The sequence below is a fragment of the Phyllostomus discolor genome, chromosome 1, assembly GCF_004126475.2.
Source record: "Phyllostomus discolor isolate MPI-MPIP mPhyDis1 chromosome 1, mPhyDis1.pri.v3, whole genome shotgun sequence".
In the NCBI taxonomy this organism is placed as follows: domain Eukaryota; kingdom Metazoa; phylum Chordata; class Mammalia; order Chiroptera; family Phyllostomidae; genus Phyllostomus; species Phyllostomus discolor.
The window spans coordinates 115,119,878-115,132,021 of NC_040903.2; positions in this window are offsets into that span (position 1 = coordinate 115,119,878).

Consider the following 12,144-nt stretch of genomic DNA (forward strand, 5'->3'; position numbering starts at 1 on the left):
TGTCGCCCAGCTGGGTGAGTGGGAAGTTGCTAGAAACCAATTTCACATTTATACCCTAACATACAGACTTTACAACAGACGTGTTACACTTGAGAAAACATTTCTTAAAAATAAAAGGAAAAAGCCCATTTTGGAACTTTTTAGGGGTGGGGAATGGATGAAAGTGTGGAATGGGAACATCTATTCCCATGAGTGAAGACAGAGGAGACAGGGGGCCAAAGAACTGAGGCACCCATTCTTGTCCCTTTGCTTGCAAGAGGCAGAGTTTTAGCTCATACAAATGTCAGAAGTAGGGGCTCATTGGGGGATCCTGGAGTGAGTGTCTCACAGAATCTGAGCAGGAGTCTTCGAGCAGTTCGGCCAGAGGAGACACAGGCAGGCATGAGCGACACCTGGAGCCAGGGGCCTGTGGACCATGAAGACCTCTTCAATTCCTCATTTTCCACTCCTGCTGCCGGTCCGCCTCATTCTTTCCTCTCACCGCAGCCTGGTTTGGTCTGCGAGACAGCTAATATGGCCACGGAGAGCTTCCAAGTGTTGTAACGTGGAGGTTTTGCCACGAGACAGAACTGGCTCCCAGTGGCTGTAAGTCTAAATATCCCAGAGAAGGGCCTCGCTATCCACACCCTGCACAGCCTGCCTGGTCCGAGAGGGCAGCTCCTCGGGGGGGCAGGGAGGAACCATCTCAGGAGAAAGAGGGTCAGTGCCCGTAGGCAGTCTCGACCCTTGTTTCTGACAGGAATCTGACTGACTGGCCCTGTGGTTTTCTGCAAAACGGGGCTCTGATGACCCCACCGTCCCTCCACCTACCAGGATGCCATGCAAGCTGCAGAGGTTCTGATCACACTGTGCCCTTCACCTCTCACGATGCCCATGGCAAGAGAGACAACAGCAGTCATAATAATAACTGCATGTGTTGTGTGCCTGTTGTGCGCGAGGCCCTGGGCTGTGCTCTGCGCAAATTTTTAATCCCCACAGCAACTGTATTCTTTCCACCAGTTCTGAGGAAAAGAATGCAGAGGCTTGGGGAGATTAGGAATTCAAGATCACATGACTCCTGGGGGTAGTACTGGCACTTCCCAAGTCTGTCTGGCTCCCAAGTTCATGGTTTTTACCATCAAGTTCTCCCGCTTCCACCTCTGGCCTTGGCATTTCCAGCAAAGGTAGAGAAATCTTCCCGGCCCAGGGTCAGTTCTGTTGTGTGAACTTACAGGCATCATAGCCAGAGTGTGAGGACCTGGCTGTGCTGCTGTGAGTTCTTCAGAGAGTTGATAGGAACATCTGAGGAGGTGATTCCTCTGTAAGCAGCGGCTGTGTTCAGAGGGGATGCATGGCTGGGTCCTCCATCCTGGTGGCTCTGAAGACTGAAGGGGATCTTGGACACTACCCCCCCTCCCACCACCCATCTCCTTTCTCTTCCTCCCTTCTAGTTTTCTTTCTTCCCACACTAGAAGGAGGGGAGGCCCCAGCCCCCCAGGGCTTGCTACACACGCTCTAGCAAATCGAATGTGGGCTACAGGCAGTGCTGTCGGCAGCAGAGGGCGCCAAAGCCTCTTCACTTGCCCAGGCCGGTGCTGAGGCCCAGAAGGGCAGACAGAGAGGCAAGTTGGCAGAGAGGGGGTGGGAGTGGCGGAGGCACTGCATGCTCCCTGCCTATTCATCCTGCCCCAGGTAGCCTGTGACCTATGCACCTGCATCTTAAGCCGACAGATGTGCATATGCCCGTGTGTGTGTGTGTGTGTGTGTGTGTCCCCAGGAAGCACATCTGGTAGCCCCATGATGTCAAAAAGGAAGGTCAGGGTCAGGAGACAGGGACAGATACTCTGTCCACAACAAACTGCTGATTTTACAGATCTCAGTAAAAGCATTTTCTGGGCAGGCATTTTAATTTTCCCACTTCTCTTCTACTGTGGGACAAGCAAAGAATGTGTGATGGGAGGGGATGAACAGTTACCCACTCTCCCTCTGTGCCAGGTCTTGGCAAGAAGCTTATATGTTACCTTGTTCGACTGTGCCAGCAGGTCTGTGAGCTGCACAGTAGCAGCCCCACTGTGCTGATGAGGACAAGGAGGCTTGGGGAGGTCAGGTAACTTGCTAGGAAGTGGTGAAGCTAAGATGTGAACCCTAGTCTCTCTGATTCCAAGGTCCATGCTGGTTTCACATCTTCTAAACTGGCCCCCTCAAACTGCTTTCCTCAGCACAGACCCCCCCAAAAATGGGCTGGAGAGCCACCCAGCGAGGTTCCAGGAGCAGCGGATGGCTCATGGCTAGAACGACACAGCTGAGAAAGGAAAGTGGATGGACAGTTTGCAGCTGGTTGATAGGCATCAAGGTATAAGGGACTATATGAAGGGGGACTCAAACCCCCCAGAATTTATTTATTAAAAAATTGTGTATTCTTATGTGTTTCAACTTTGGTCACCTTCAAAGTACTCTCCCTTTGATGCAACACACTTAGCAAGATGTCTTTTCCACTGCTCAGAGCAGTTTTTGAACTCGTCGATTTTGATATCTTTTAGTGACTCTGCTGTCTTTTGTTTCACCTCTTCCACATTGGCAAAATGGTTCCCTTTGAGGACTTTTTCATCCAGGGAAACAAAAAAAGGCACTTGGGGTGAGATTGGGTGAATAGTGAGGACAGAGCAAGGGGTTCACACTGGTTTGGGTCAAAAACTGCTGAACACTCAGTGAGGTGTGGGCAGGTGTGCTTGTAAGTCACCCGTCATGAAATGGACAAATGCATTGAAAGTCTTCCAAAAAATTCACTAAAGCTGAATGCTACCTCTCACAATGCCAGCTGGTACACTGATACAGATGGGTTCCTTGAACACTCACCTAGTGGGGGAAGCCTGTATGATGAGGGGCTCACCCTCCAGAAGATGGTTCTGGTTTTTTGCCTGCCCACCTTGTATTTAGCTGTTCACTGTGGGTTAGTTGGTTGGCAGGGAGTGAGGGCCCAGATTTAGGCGGGGAGGGAGAGAGAGAGAGAGAGAGAGATTGAGAGATTGAGAAGATGAGGTGCCTAGCTGCCTGGCCAGGATCTTTGCCCTCAGAATTGGGTGTCTGGCACCTGCTTTACATGGAACCATGGCTGGTTGGGGTCTCTTTATGAAGGGAAGGCCTGGCCATATCACCAGACTAGTGGGGCAGAGAACAAAGCTTGCAGAGTAGAATCATCGAAGCCTGAGCATGTCCTCTCCACATACATAAGTTGGTTTATAAGCCACTCCAGCTCTGGGGTGCTGAGGCTTTGCAGACCGGCAGTTGGCACAGCTCAGATCCAAGGAACAGGCTCTCATGAATATACCCCAGATGGGGACAGAGGGCTAGGTCTGTCTCTTTGATTTACTTGCTTGGTTGCCCCTCCTCAAGGGCCAAGACATAACTCTTCCTCCTCATAAGGGGAAATGGAAGCACTTGCTCTGGAGGCGCCCTAGGCTTGGTTTGCCCCAGCAGTCCCCCTCCAGAGGAACAGAGGTGAGCTCCTGCCTTGCCCTCACGTGGATACCTGCCCACGGCAATACTTGAAATGCTTTTTTGACATGTCTCTTCAGCCTGTCTCTACCTTCTCTCCACGTAGGTCTCTCACCTCCCCATCCTCCCAACCCCCAATCTGCCTACCCAAACCCTTCAAGGTGGGCAGCATGAAGGGTCACTAGGCACTAGAACTCAGCTTCTGGAGAAGGTAGTGGAGAGTGATAAATAACAACAAAACCTTTCTGTTTGTGGAAGTAGCACAACAGATTTTCTGGGACTTTAAGTCTGGGCAACCTAGGCTAACAGAGAAGCCATTAACTAAGCTGGAGGCCTGCCTGGCCCCTCCCACCCATGTTGCTGGTGAGTGAGAACCAGCCACTGTTCTTGTTGGGCCTGGGTTTCCTTGTCTGACATTCAGCCAGTACCCTTCCCTCCAGACCACACTGCCTAGAGGGAAGGGCACAAGGACTCCTTGCACAGAGCCAGGGATGCGCTGCGGTTCCTCTATTTAGGCACCATGCTGCCCACATGCCTACCCCCTGGTGGGTTTGGCTCTGCCCCTGGGGAAGGGAGGCTTACAGCTGGACCTGATGCAAATGTTATAAACCCACAAACATGGTCAGGGGTCAGTCCCTTTGGAAGCCACAGATCGGTGGGGGTGGGGGAGGTGGGTGAAGGCACTCACCTGAAGGTAAAAAAAGCCTGGGTGTGCAGCAGTTGCCAATTTCCATGATGTAAGTACTACTCCCATAACGAATTTCAAGCAACCAACATGATGCCACTGATTACAGAATTAGAAAAAATGTGCAAAACATTTTTTTTCCCCACTAGCACAAGCTGACTTCAGTAAGTCTCCAGGCAAGGGGAAGGGCACAAATCCAGTAGCCTAACCCCAAGCATGAGCTGAATTCAGCCAGGAGAGCCACCAGGCAGACTCCAATCTGCATGTCCCTTCCACTGTTGACCAACAAGGGAGAATGAAAAACTCAAGGGAATGTTAGGAGGGAATTCCTTTCACAGACAATCAAATCGCTTAGCAATGTAATTGCCTAAATATTTTTTACCTAATTTAAAATTGCTTGTCATATGAGTAATTGGGCAACACATTATTGCGTTACTGAGGGATTTAGTGCCTAAATTGTGGAAGCAATCAAACATTTGCACTTTTGAGTCTGGTAGATGATTGACACCTCAGGAGGTATTCCAACTGCGGCTGGTGGCCAGGATTGTGGGGGACACCTGGCTCTTGGGCCCCCTGCAGGCTGCCCCCTGCACCTGCATGCTGCAGAAGCAGGTTTACCTGTTAGTGAGGCATGGGCCTGGTCACTCCCAGGCCCCCTCGTGCTGCTAATTGTCTTTGTTCATCCCTCCCCAGTTTTCACTTTTGTCACTGAATTCTTCTCTTTTTGCCCTTGGCTTTTGCCTTTCCTGTATTTCTCTCCCATTCTCAAGCTGCCTTTCTCTTCATTTCTGCCACTGTTTTTGTTTGCCTTGTTTCACTCTGTCTTCTTGTGTTTTTTGTTTTGTCTCTGTTTGCTTTATTTCTCCATGTTTTTCTATCTTTCTCTTATCTCCTTGTATCTCCCTTGCTGTTTCTCTCTTTTCTGCATGCACGCGCATGCATGCACACACACACACACACACACACACACACACACACACACTGCTCTTCCAGTTCCTTCTGCTCTGGTTTCTACCTCACCCAGTTGCACTCTGGTCTCTGGCTCTGGTCCACATCTATTTTGGCACCACGCTGCCCAGATTTAACACCCCTCCTGCGTGATGATTCTGCCCTGATTCTTGAGGGAAGCTTAGAGCTGGGACTTGTGGTATCAATTCACACACATGGTGTAGATTTCATCACACCCAGAGCCATAGGTTGTGGGGAGCAGGGATGGGGACAAAGGCAGTAGTGGCTCTCTGAAGAAAATTGAATCCCTGACTTGTAACATTTGCCAATTTCCATGGTGTAAATATTCTCATCATGGCTGATTTCAAGCTACCAATGTGATGTCAGTGAAGGCAGAATCGAGGAGATACTCAGTTTTCATTCTTTCCAGCCAGTTGTAAACAATAATATAAATGGAGCCACTTTACTATGGAGCTGAATACCTCAAACCTTGGAATGTTAAAACAGGGCAAAACCACCTTTCAACTGGGCCTAGGGAAACATTGTGCCCAAAAAAACTTTGCAAAAAAAAGTCATGATTATCTGACCATAACGACTGCTGGACCAAAGTACAACAACGTAGTATAGAATTATCATCACTGTGTATGTAATCTGCACCCAAAAAATGTCTTCCTCCTACTGATGTAATTGTCCCGTCACCTCTCCTAAACACCCGTTTCCTAACCAGAGCACTCTTTGGGCTTCTGCTGATTCAGTGCAGCTCGGAATAGCTATTCTTATTGATCTCAAATAAACAATTGTTCACCTTTTACTTTGAAAGTCTTTTTGTTTTCTAGGTTAACACAGTGCAAGCTGATCTCTGTGCAAGGGGAAGGGGCTTCCTTGACACTGGAGGGATGGGGGCTGCCTACTGGGCTTCCCCCCCACCCCCACCCCGAGGCCCACAGCAGCTTCCCTAGAGCAACGTCTGACTGGCCTGGTGGGGCTTGACTCTGGGGCCACAGCCTGCTGCTCCCTGGCTACTTCTTCCTCGTAGCTGGCTTCACGGTATGCTCACTTTAGGCTGGGCAAGAAGCCTAAGGATTGCCCTCCCTAGTCACAAAGGAAGGCTGCCAAGATGAAATGCCTGGTTGAGCCTAGAGCAGAAAGGTGCCAGGAGGTGCCAGGAGGTGCCAGGGCATTCCAGACGCAGGGCGGGAGCCAGCGTGTGTATGCAGGATGCAGCTGCTGGTGGTGGTGCTGGTGACCCCTAGGCTGCAATGTGGGAGAGGCAGAGCAGAGAGGTAGACTTGCGTGAGGACCACCCAGGGCCCTGGAGACTGAACGAAGGAGCCTGATCTTTTCTGGTTGGGATGATGAGAGGAATGTGAATGAGGAATTTGGTTTCCACAAAAACAGGTGTTTTGACAAGGATCTGGGTGAAGTCACTTGTTCCAGGAGGCAGGTGAGGGAGCAGGGAAGTAAGACAGGATGGAGAGGCAAGTAACACAGGTGTGTTAATGAGTAGACCGGGGCTGTGGGCAACTACTGGCCCAGTCCCAGGGGGGACCCCCGATGTACAAAACACACCTCAGAACTGTCCCCTCAAGGAGCAAGGATGCAGTAATTATCCACTAGCTCTCATCCCTGGTTGGTTGGGGGTTCCTGCGGTGTTCATGCCCCTAGCGCTCTAGTCAGACCCATGTGGGGGCCAAGTACAACCTAGGGCCACAGAATGGCCTTATGAAGAGGCTGAGGAGCCAAGGGTACAGGGAGGGTGGGGAGCAGAGGAGAGCTTGGCTCTGGCCAGAGCCTTGGGACTGGGCAACACCAAGGTTGTTCATGACTCTGGGGAGGGCAGTGTTATGGGAGAAAGGGGCAGAAGCTAGAGACTGACTGACTTCTGGGAAAATGGGAGGTAACACACAGGGTGTAAACTACACTGAAAAATATGGAAAATGGGAAAGCTATTGAAAGGCACCTGGGACTGGTGAAAGGGGAGCCGTGAGCAGACTGGGGAGTTGCTCAGAGCCAGGGAGAGCCATCAGGTGGGCCCTTCCTTCCGCTGCCAGGCCTTAACAGATGAAAGTATACGTGGGCCCCGAGAGCACCCAGCCTGCACCCTTCAGACTGAACAGGCAGGGCACTGGGGTGACACCTTGCACTTCCGTCTTTCTCTCCTTGGGAGTCATACATTGGCTCAGCATGACCCAGTTCTGCAAGCATTTGATTGATTGGGAGCAGGCAAGGCTTCTCCTCTGCAGGGGCGCAGACCCCATGGTGGGCATCAAAGAGGGGAGAAAATGAGACAGACCTGGACTCCCGTTCTAGGGAAGTTGCAGACAGACACATGCAGCAGGCTGGGGGCGGGCAGCCCCGGGGGCTGGGGGGGGCGGGGCCCCAGGGAGCCTGATGGAGGCCCAAGAGCAGCAGGAAGCTGTTCTGTGTGGGCCGGAGCAGCCAAGCCTTCAAAAATGAGGAACAGTTAGGGGTAGAGAAAAGAGGCGACAGGCATTCCTGGATTTCAAAGACTTCTTGGCCTGCTTAAGCCTTCCAGGCAGCTGCATATCACACAACCTATAGCCAGACCCTTCCCACTGTTCTTGGATGGAATCAGACTGCCCTTGATGGAGAGAGTCAAAAAGAGGATACTTGCAAGGAGATGAGCATTGTCACCCGGGCCTCCAGCTTGAGGAAGAAGGCTACTTTCTTTGATTTAGTTCCTTGGTGTGGTAAACTGAAAAGCACCCCCCCCCCCCATCCCTTTAAAATGTTCACATTCCAATCCCCAGAACCTGGGAAGTTAGTTTATGTGCCAAAAGGGACTTTGCATGTGTGATTAGGGATATTGAGATTGAGAGATTATCTTGGATTATTCAGGTGAGCCCTAAATGTAGCCACAGGGCCCTTTTAAGAGGGAGGCAAGAATTTCAGAGGAGGAAGTAGGAGATACACCACTGGAAGCAGAGGTTGGAGTAATGCAAGAAAGAGGCCATGAGCCAAGGGATGCAGGAGGCCCCCAGAAGCTAGAAAAGGTGAGGAGGCAGGTGATCCCTTAGAGCCTCCCAAAGGAAACGGCCCTGCTGACACCTTGATTTCAGCCCACCACTGCCTGAGACTGCTTCCAGACTCTGGCCTCCGGAACTGGAAGACAATAAATAAGTGCAATTTTAAGCCATGAAGTGCATGCGTGCTGATTTGTTACAGCAGCCAGAGGAAACAAATACCCCTGGGAAGCACTCAGGGATGGGGTGGGCACTGCCCCTCACCTTCGGGCAGGGAAGGAGGCAGAAGGGGCAGAGGGGCAGCTGCACTGCCACGGAGGCACCGATGACTCTGCACGGCCCTGCAGAGCTGCCCCAAGGGAGGCAAGAGACCCTGGCCCACAACCCACACTGAGTCAGACAGGGCTGCCCTGGGCAGGGCATGTGGTCTTGTGTGGGGGCCCTGAGCACTCCCTGCTCACCCTGGTCCTGAAGGGGCCGGGGCGTAGCTCTGCCTCCCCCATATCTGTGGAGGGTGCACCTTCTGAGCTTTCTTCTTTGGTCTGCAGGCCTGGTACTTTGACTCTGTAACATCCTAGACCTCCTCATCTATTGTGGACCTTTCATGGTATGTCCACATCTCTCCCTGAGCAAGAAGTTGGAGTCTTATTCCCAGTTTCTCTGACTGTCACTGAGTGCTTTCCAAGCAATGCTGTCTTTAATCCTGGGAAGATTCCTAGTTTTCTTCAGCTTACAGATGAGCAAACTGATACTCACGAAGGTGAAAGGAATGCCCAAGGTCAGGGCCAGGACACTCCGTAGGTCTGCCTGGTGCCTCTTCTCTGCCCTGTGACGCTGCTTCTCATCACCCACCGTTTTGTTATTAGCCGTTCCATCTTGAGTTCCCTTAAACTCTTATCTTTTTTATTTATTTTTATTTTTTTACGGGACTCTACTCTCTGTCCTGTCTCTCCTAGAGCTGTGTTCACTTGGCCCGAGGAGACAAGAGGTAGCAGGCTTTGTACCTGGGCCCATCATGCTGCTGCCCTGACTGCCTGGGCCCAGCAAGTTCACCCTGCTGTGCCTCCCCGCCAGCCAGTGCCCTCGCAGCTGATCTGGGGGAGCTGGGCAAGGTCTCATTGTGCTTTTCAGGTGTGACTTGCTACCTTTGCACAGTTTCCCTCCATACTATGAATCACGCAGGACTCCTATGGTTTACGTGCTGGGCCTCAGCCACAGGAGAGTTGGGGGCATAATCAGCTCATGCTGGCCATATATTGGCACAAGGCAGCATCTGCCAAGGAGCCGCATCTTTCCAGAGGTACAGCCTCCTAAAATTCTCACAAAAGCCCTGTCTAGGTCTGTAGTGGTTGGGAATATGCTGGCTTTGCAGAAATCCAGGGCTCACAGCTTTGCCCTCCGACCTTGGAGTCCAGAGTACAGGAGAGTGAGAAGCAAAACTCCACCCAACTGGTAGTAACAGCAGCTGCTGGGATCCCCCAGTGGGAACTGTCAGACCCTCCCAGAGACACACAGTGGGAGCCTGGAAACTTAAAGCCTTCAGCTGCTTTTTCCCTGCAGCCCTCAGCACAGAGGCCCCAACCTAGGCTGAGTTCCCTAGAGCCAACCACAGGAGGTCACAAGTGCTCTTCATTCTTGTCCACACATATAATCACCCCAGCATGGGTTACTTTCTGACTCAGCCCTTCCTTTCTGTGGGGCTCCAGTTAGCATGCCCCGAGTGCATGTCGGTCCCCTTATACCCTCTCCCTCCAGCAATCACCACATGGTTGTCCATGTCCATGAATCCTTTTTCCTTTTTCTTCAAGTCAAATTCTCTTGAGAAGACATTTGTCAATGTCTTTCAAGCCCCGTTACCATGTGCTCTCTGTTTTCTGACTCCCCCCGCTTCCTCCCCACCTCCCACAGGCAGCTTCATCCCACTGCACATGAGCAGCTGGTCATCTGCAGGGGCCTCTAAGGATAAGAGCTCTGCTGCCCAGAAGGAGAGAACAAACTCACCCATTCACTTGGTTTTCATACTTTCTCCCATTTCATAGAGGGAAAAACTGAGGCCCAGGGCTCTGGTTTCTCCAACCTCAGATCACCCCACTGGTCACTAGCAGACCTCAGGCCTGCCGCCCTCACTGAGTGGAACTGGAGTGTGTAGAGGAGACACTGCTGAGGAGAAGCCAGGAGTTGTCTCTGAACCTCTGTTAGGTCTGTGGTTGGGAGCCTGCTCCTCCACCTCCCCGTCACATCAGACCTTGTGTCTCCTCCTCAGATTCCTTCCCCTTTTCTCCTTGCTTTTGTTACGATGGCTCTCTAATATGTTCCCCTCGTGAGCCTAAGAATTTGAGAACCCCTCTTTACCAGACCCCCCTCATCATCTCTACCTTCCTTGTCAGTTCTCCATCACCCTCACCTCTTGCCGGTCACCACAGTGACCTTTGTACCCCCACATTTCTGCCACTGCCCGTTCTCTTCCTCCTCCTAACTTCCACCTCTGCACCTCCTTGTTGCCACCCTTTCCACCGTGACTGTCGTTAGCATTACTTCTGTCGTCTCACTTCATCCGCAGCACCACATTTGATGTCACCTCCGCCATGACCACCACCACCGCCACCACTGCCATGACCTCCATTGTACTTACCTTCTTCACCACCATGCTACCATCTCCTCTGAGTCCATTTTCACCCTTGTGGTCACCACCGTTACCAGGGACTTCCCTACTCTCACCTCCACCTCTGCCTTTTTCTCAGCTGTTTCCAACCCTATCACTTCCACATCCTCCTCCTCAGAGCACAGTGCCTGGCATTGAACCTGGGACTTGGGCAAGGAGCCCAGTCGGAGAACATTCTCCTTCCTGACAGACACCCCTCCTAGGCTTCTCAGAGAAGACCATCAGCGAGGAAGGTGTCAGAATGACCCCTCCTCTTTACCCTTCCTGAAGATGCATTTGACAGAGGGCAGCTCAGCCTTCTGTGTCAGCCATGCCTATACCTAAAAAGACAGCTGCTGTCTGGTTGAGGATCGAGAGCATTAATCCGGTGCTGCCCTTGTTTGCATAATGATTACATATATTTGCATGGCATTTGCTCCCACCTTCTGAGTGCTACACTGTGGATGTTCAGGTACATTTGCATATCACTTCAAGTGAGGGTCTGGCTTTTGAGACTTGGGCACTTATTAATTCCCTCAAGACACTCTTTTCTGTGCTGGTTCAGAAAAGAACTTGTAATGCTTAATTCTAGAGTCACTCAGGTGAAAGCTCAAGGTTGGGAGGTGGGGAGGTCCAGTTAAGAGCTAGTGGGGAGAGGGCAGTCCAGAGCTTTGGCATGGCCCAGGGTGGAACCGATGAGTGAGAGGCTGGTTGCAGTGATGAACTCTGATCCTCAGTATTGGTTCAGAATAGTGCTCTGCACAGCCATTTCTGTCCTCCCCAGGCCATAGTCCTTTCGCTGTCTGACCTTGGGCAAGGCCTGCCCATCCTGTGCAAAAGTGTGCTAAACCACTAGTACCCCTCCATCAGGTGCCTGCCCTGAGTGCAGAGGTTCTCATCCCTGACTGCACATTGGAATCATCTGGGGAGCTTTTTTTGTTAAAAAAAAAAGATTTTATTTATTTTTAGAAAGAGGGTAAAGGAAGGAGAAAGAGAGGGAGAGAAACATCAAAGTGTGGTTGCTTCTCATGTGCCCTCTACTGGGGGCCTGGCCAGCAACCCAGGCATGTGCCCTGACTGGGAATCACACCAGTGACCCTGACTGGGAATCACACCAGTGACCCTTTCGGTCACTGACTGGGAATCACACCAGTGACCCTTTCGGTTCGCAGGCCGGCACTCAATCCACTGAGCCACACCAGCCAGGGTAGCTGGGGAGCTTTTTAACAGTACCAGTGCCCTGCCCTGACCACTGTGGCTCAGCAGATTGGGCCTCCTCCTCCAAAGCAAAAGGTCAACTGGTTCCATTCCCAGTCAGGGCACATACCTGGTTTGCAGGTTTGGTCCCCTGCTGGGGTGCGTGTAAGAGGCAACCAATGGGTGTTCTCTCCCTCTCTTTCTCTCTCCCTTCC